Here is a 7,725-nt window from a genome sequence, read left to right as displayed (position 1 = left end):
CGTGAAGCTAGTCAGCTCTGTTGTTTCTGACAGCACCGGGCTGTTTCAGTCCTTTCCTTCTCCGGTCCTGTCTACGGAGGGGAGACTCGGTCCCGTGTCCGCCAGGGTGGCTCAGCTCTGTGTCTGTAAGGGTAGACTCGGTCCCGTGTCCGCCAGGGTGGCTCAGCTCTGTGTCTGTCAGGAATGCTCTGTCCTGTGTTGGTCAGTCTGACACGCTCTGCCGGCTCCACAGACCACTCCCAGTCGCACCGGAGGGAGTTGTGTCACCGCTGACTGTGGTGTTTGTTCAGTCAGTCCCACCAGTCGCTGCGAGTGTGTTACTGATCGATTCTCACCGTTCCCAACCGTCCCTTACCGGTGGCGATCGGAACTCCTTCGATCTGTCTCTCAGTCCTCGGGGAGAGACTTCACGAGTGCACCATCGCTGACGCATGTTCTTTGTGTCATGGCAGTGGGATTGATTAATCTCGTGGAGTCGACTGCATCCCCCACCTATCCGTATCCGTGGGGATATCCGTATATGTGTCTCTGTATCTCTGTCAGCCTGACGGCTCGCTCTCCGTAACGCTTCCCGTCACGTCCGTCATCGTCACTGTTGTTACGTCCGTCACAGCCGTGGCTCTCCGCCAGTGGCTAACAGCCCATTGTCAGCCAACCCCGCACACTATTGTCCATGCTATCGTATTTGATGTGGCTGGATTAAAACTGATGAGATGCCCGATAGGAGCAGCAGTTGATGAATGACCGGACTGTGCGGAAGGCTATGAACGCGGTTTTCATCACTGGAACGATCACGGTGTGCAATGCTGATGACCTCACAATGGTGTGTGCGAATGCTGTGTGTGACGGTCTGCATGTAGGTTAACGTAATGAATATGGCTCGGTGTGGATTCACGCGAGGCTGTTCGGCATGCGAGGTGCGCTCATTGATCTGTGGCGTATGCAGGCAGCGCCCAACCTGGTTCGGCCGCGTCACGAACATTGTTTAAGGTTCAGACCCGATGTGCCGCGGCTGTGTGTGGAGAGCCGATCTCTGAGTCGGCGTGGCGGGAGGCTCTCGGCACTGCCGTTCTCTGCTCTCTGAACGTTCTCGGGGCTGCCGTTCTCTGCTCTCTGAACGTTCTGGGGGCTGCTGCTCTCTGAACGTTCTCGGGCTGCCGGTCTCGGCTCTCTGAACGGTCTCCCGGTCAGTCGCCGTGTCGCCGCCGCCCGTCCGTCCGTCGCCGTCTGTGGGTGTACCGACTACCGACCGACCGGTGCAGCCGGTCCAAACCGCTACCGTATTCCGACGGCGGCCCGACAGCAGATGGCCCGTCCCAGATGACTTGATTCGCTCACGACCGAGCTCCTCAGTTGGTCCGGCCCACGGTCTCGCCGGAGAGCTGCCGCCGGAGAGCGGCGGCCGACAGCTCAGCTCTCTGCTCGTGCGCGAGCTGTCAGCCCTCAGCTCTCCTCTGTCAGCTCCTCAGCTCTCCTCTGTCAGCTCCTCAGCTCTCCTCTGTCAGCTCCTCAGCTCTCCTCTGTCAGCTCCTCAGCTCTCCTCTGTCAGCTCCTCAGGCCTCAGCTGTCGGCACTGCCAGGCCGCCCGCCGACTGACCGATGTGCGGCTGTCACCGGCGCAGACACGGGGCTTTCCCCCGTCTCCGGTAGGTTGCTGCGGCAGAGGAACTGTAGAGGACCGTCTGCACCGTCCCCTCAGCTCATGGGTGGGCAGGCGGTACGTTGTCCGAATTGCCGGCTGGTCGGGAGTCGCAGACGGCCAGAGCCGGACATGAGTGGCTCATTCTGTCTGACTGCCTGTTTAAACGGAGCTGAGCTGGTTGCTATGCATGGAACTCGGATGGGTTTGCTGACCACCCGGGTAAATAAATGACCATGAAGCAACTTGCATAGCTGTAGCTGAGGGCTTGCAGTGCAGCGAGGAAGGGAGCGCTGGTTTTTCAACTCGTATGTCGCGCAATAGATGTGGGAACAAACGCGCTCGCAATTGCAAGCTTTGAACGTTATTTGCCGCTTTTTCCGGGCGATTGTCATGTACATATACCTACCGCTTCCAGCAATTAGCAGTGTTCGTCGCAAAATGAGAACTGAGCTGATGGCTTGTGGAATTCTCATCCTTTGGTCGTCTGCTTATCAGCTAAACCGCGAGTGATGTGATAAATGTCATTGAAATTTTATTGCACCTAAATGTTAAATTCCATATGCCTGCTGCATTTGTGGGTGGCCTATGGTTTTTTGAAAATTCGTTAAAACTTCTTCAAAAACGACCCAAGATATTGTGGTATTTGAGTTGTGATATCTCTACGTACGGACTGATGCTGACGTCATCGCCTCCATGGCTTTTCCGGCAACCAGGATTTATGAGCTTTATTTATTTTATTTATTTATTTATTTATTTCACATCGTGACTGTCCTTTCCATCATACAATGGCTGTTCTTGGCAGTCGTGTCCAATAATCACGGAATTGGGAATCGTATGCACATCATTCAGGACAGACAAACAATATACGACCATACAGCGTGTAAAAATATACCTCATCATGCAGTGTTCTTCTTAAACAGGGAGAACTAGTCATCGCCATACTGTTCCCTCAGCAGCATCGCCCGGTACTCCTTCTTAAATCTGTGCAGGCCTAGCTCGCGGAGTGCTGCTGGGAGGCTGTTATACATGGTCACAGCGCTATACAGAAATCGACTTTAGTGCGTAATGTCTGTAGACGTTCCTGGAGTTACGTTGATGTTACCACATTCTTGTGATGCGGCCTTGGCATTAGCTCACGCGGATGCTGACATATCATGTGATTAATTAATCAGCGAGGGTTTACCTCACGCCAGTGATCTGTCTGAATGTGGTTAGATAGTGCTTATCTACCGCCCACGCAGCCGCCCGGTGGCCAGATCAGCTCACTCAGTACGACCAGTTATTGTTTCGCATCAATACGTCTGGGCTGGCTAATCTGGCCCTGCCCAGGTATCCTTGACATTGGAACTGATTGTTACCGCATACGGTGTGTCTTTGAACAGACTTTGATATGTCTGTTCCGTTTCACGACATTACTTTTTCAACTTACGCTGCTTTGTTTTAGGTGACTGTCGTAAAGTGTCTACAGACTGTCGTAAAGTCCTATTTCCTACGCACGATCTTGCAGGATCTAGCTGTATCAATAATAATCAAACAACGCGTTATATTCGAGAAGGTAAAAGTAAGTGCGCGTTTGAAATATGACTTGCTACAAGTTACAGCCCCAGGTAGGATACAGCCCCAGGTAGTATTGTTTCGGCACTGGAGTTTCATAGCTGCTGAAAATTCGCCCCTAAGTCGGGCATGTGTTTTGTCACGACAAACACGACCTGTGGCGGTCTCGGAAAAAGTTGCCTGTTCCCTGTCATTACCCGGGCTGCACGTCGGGTCATTACGGCGCGGCTCGTGAGTGTCCCGTGAGAACGTCGGGGGCGCGTGGCCGGGCCGGGCGCCGCTTACCTCCTCCCTGGCGGCTGCCGAGGTCGGCCGTAAGTGCTGGCTCGTGAGGGGACACGGAGCGACACGGGGCGACTGTCACCGCGCCCCGCCCGCTGGACCGCCGGCTGGTCACACCCGTCATTACCGACCCTCAGCTAGCCATCGGTACCGCCTCAGTGGCGGCACTGACGGGGGGTCCGGCGCGGCGGACGATTCCCCCGCCGCCCGTCCGTCCGGGGTCGTCCGTCACCGACCGTCCGCTCCCAGGCAGCTTCCTGTCCCAGTCGGACTGACCTTGTCGGATGGCCGCCGGCGGAGGGGACACGGGGCCGGTGGCCCAGATTCCACCCACGGCCCCTCCCCGCCCCTCGGTACTCTCAGTACCCCGCAGTGACCGGTCGCCCGCGGCTGTTGTTGCCTGCCTGACACACCGCGCTGCGGTGAGCGGCGCTGGCCGCCCGCGGGGACGGCTCCGCTCGCAGCCCGCCGGTGAAGGGAGCCGCGCAGCCCGGTGCGTGGTGAATTATGGAACGGAGCGGCGTTTCGCAGCGCAGGTGCCGTGGGAGGACCGCACGCCGCCCTGAGAACTTATCGTCCGCTGCTAATGGTGAATCGAATCAGATTCACCCGCTCTGGATGTTTCATCACCGGGGCGAGACGTATGTTGAATGACAGAGAGGCCGCGCGCCTGTTTCTTGGGGGTGACTATAGAGTAGAGTTGTAGAGCTGTGTAGCTGGGAGTCGAGTTGCGTGTTTGTGTGTGTGGACGTGTCGTCAGCTCCAGTGTGGCCTCTCGTCACCGGACCCTGGCCGGTGTGTGTGTGTGGTTCGCAGCAGTCACGACACAGACGCGGCACCGTGAAAAACGCCGCCGCCGAGCGGTCGGGAGGGACCTCAGACCGACCGGAGCGGTGTGGCGTCAAGGACGGTACGGTCAGGAGCCGAGGTGGTACTTGTGGTCTGTCAGTCACCTCGTTGGTACCGCCGGCTCCACCACGCGACCACCGCCACCGCCGCCACCATCACCACCGCCATCGCCGCCACCATCACCACCGCCATCGCCGCTGCCACCGTCACTGCCACCGCGGGACCACGTTCTTCCAACAACCGATACTGGATGCTCCAGAGTCATTCATTTAGGACCTAGATTGCTTTTCACATGCCGAATGTGATTCGGCGCATGAAAACCACAGTGTTTATCCCGGTGGCCCACGATGGGTGACAGGAAAATGAGCGACTGTTCCTACTAGAAATATTTTGTTTGTTTATAAAACTTCAGTTGATAGGTACGCCTCACTACGGTTAAAGGACGAATCACAGATCCCCATAATTTCCATAAGCCAGAGTATGTCATTATGGGCTCTCCTGAAAAGGTAGGAAGTTTCACGCTCCCCGCGGCTCAATCTGTCCAGACGTCGCGCCTGGATGCGGTGCTATTATCCCGCTCCACAACGATACCCTCCCCGCTCCGAGGGCCCAGGGGCCGCGCCTCTTCGTCCGAGGGGTGACATCCTCCCGGGGCGGCTGCTGGGAGAGCGGAGGAGCCGCGCCGCGCGCCCTGTCGTGTCAGGCGCGGAGGATCGTTCGGCCACGGCCCGCTCCTGGCCGCCGTCCGACACACGCTGACGACACCGGCCGCCGGTCTCCCGGTCGGCCCGGTCCCCGCCAGTGACCTCGTGCTCTCAGTTAGTGGGCAGATGGGGTCAACTCCCGGCGACCTCCGGTTAGTGACGCCCTGTGACGACCCGCGGCGGCCCGTGTCCAATGAGCTATCACCGGCGTGGCGTGCGCGCGGCGCGTGTCGTCGTGTTGACTCTGCTCTGACAGGGTCGGGTCGGGTCGGGTCGGGTCGTTAGTTTTGTGTGATGTGTGTCGCGCTGCCGACATGAACCCGAACTCATTGGCTGTGATTTGTGACCCGGCTGGATGGCGTGTCGGGTGTCTGTGAGCCTCATTGACTGCTGTACCGCCACAGTGCGGCACATTACGTCACGCTACACCTGTCAGGCTCGTATCAGTTCCCCTGCGCCCCGGTGCGCACTTCTTTGACCTCTGCCTTCTGGTTGATATTGGTGATGCAGATGCCTCTAACCCCTCTTTCCCTTCTGTTTCAGATGTTCCGCCCGCCCCCGGAGCCGGCGCCGCGCCGCTCCGACTCCGTCACGGTGCGTGTGCTCAATGACCCGGTCAACTGCGAACTCAGCTCGACCGAGGGCAGCCGCAGCGGCCTGCTGCGCGTGCAGCCGCGCAGCACCAGCTGCCTGCTGCCGGAGCAGCTGTCGGAGCCGGCGGCGCCCCGGCGGCAGCTGGTCAGCCGGCTGCTGTCCAGCGGCACGCCGCACTGGCAGGAGGCCGAGCGGGGACCCGGCGGCCGGCCGGCGCGCACCGCGGCGGCGGTCCTGCCCACAGGTGAGGACTGTGGGGACAGAGCATACAGAAGAGGACTGGGGACACTGCACAGAGGGAGGACTGGGGAGACTGCATGCAGGGAGAACAGGAGCTGAGGATGTGCTGCCCACAGGGAAGGATATGGGCTGAGGGAGGATGCTGCTCACGGATTTCGCTGCACTTGTCAAATATCGCTGACGCTTCACAACTACAATTTAGAACTCGTGGCATGTCCTTTGCATTTCGTTCTCTCCAAGACCAATAGAATTGAGCTTCTCAGACAGACAAGACAGCTTTGAAGCGGTCCTCATCTGAAGCCCGGCGGCCCCATGGTTTGGTAACTGATATCGCTGGTGGTCGGTATCAATATCAAATCTCATTTGTTCCTTTCAGTCGTGATAAAGATTTTATGCTCATATCATGGTACGCACAGGTTGCGTATCGGCACGATCTTCTGACCTGCCCGGTCCTCGATCGCCCGCTGAACTCTGCGCGGCGGCGGCGTAATTGGGCCGGGCGCCGTTCACGATCCGATCGGTATCGGCCGGGGGCGGTCGTGCGGCGGTCCGGAGGTCAAGTGGCACATGTGTGGCGGGGCCGGTACGGTTCGTGACCCTCCGCCGTATTATACGGTCCTGCGCGCTCCCGGGCACCGCCCAGCCAGTGCCACCCAGCGTGACCCGACCTGACCCGACCTGACCCGGGTGGAGTCGCAGAGGTGACCCGAACCGTGACCTTCGTCCGTCTGGTACGATCCGGCCGCGGGCGGCGCGACGCGGGGCGCATATTTTCACTTTCCCACGCCGGACAGGTCGTTTATAGCGGAGCAAAATAGGTGGGCGGGCCTGAGCTCGATTAAACGCCTATTTAGGGCCCATGTTCGATATCCCCTAGGCGACCAGTTGATGGGAAATAAACTACAATATGATAACGACTTAATATGTCCACAACTCGGCTGGAGGTGACGCGGGTGACTTCGGCTCGCGAAAATGCTAGGCAGGCATTGTAATGTTCATCACTCCTGCCGTCCCACGACCTCCCCTCCGACTTGTCGACACGGCGCTGCATGGTGTTGTCGGGTACTCTGGGCCGCCCAGTGTCCTGTTCGTGCCGCCGTCCCGCTCGGCGTTGACCCAGCTCTGTCCGCGGGGGATAACGATTCCGGCGACTGTGACGCCCCCCCCCCGTCCCATGTGTAATTGTGACCGACACACGCGAGCCCGGGGCGCAATGTCACCTGGTATTGTGTCGTACGCACAGCTGCGCCCAACAGAGGTGACCATGCGACCTCAGGTGACCCTGGGTGACCCCGCTGCTGTGCGACACTGTGACGCAACGTCCCGCCAGGTCAGGGGCACGGGTCACCGTCAGAGGCTGGTTGTGCCCCTCAGGTGAACTGAGAAAACGATTGTCTAAAACACCCTTAGGCTAAGATGTTAAATCTTCATTGGGTGGTTCTCATCACAACCAGCGCAAAAAAATGCCCCGAGTAATTAGCTAAAACCTTACTGTTTATGTTGACCTTGAGAGTGACAAGTCTGTGTCTTTGGACCCGTTTCCCTCAGCAGGAGTATGGTTCCGAAGTCGCGCGCTCGTGCGTGCTGTCGCAATGTGTGTGTCGATTTTCCCGGCCCGGGTCGGCCGGGTCAGAGGGAACGTTTGCTGACGGTCGCCGGTGATGGATCGCAGCTCGACCCGCGCCGTTCGCGCGCCGGCCCGGGCTATCGTCGCATCGCGGCCCGCCCGGCCACACGGACGAACGGAAACCCTGGCGAGGAGCGTGCGAGCGCCGGTGGCGAAATGAAATGACACTGCGCGCCGCTGTCAGCGCCCTGGGGATGACGGGGAGGGCGAGGACACAGAGGGTTCCTTGTGGA

The sequence above is a fragment of the Amphibalanus amphitrite genome, unplaced genomic scaffold, assembly GCF_019059575.1.
Source record: "Amphibalanus amphitrite isolate SeventyFive unplaced genomic scaffold, NRLGWU_Aamphi_draft 000170F_arrow, whole genome shotgun sequence".
Taxonomy (NCBI): Eukaryota; Metazoa; Arthropoda; class Thecostraca; order Balanomorpha; family Balanidae; genus Amphibalanus; species Amphibalanus amphitrite.
Note: the sequence above shows the minus strand (reverse complement) of the source record.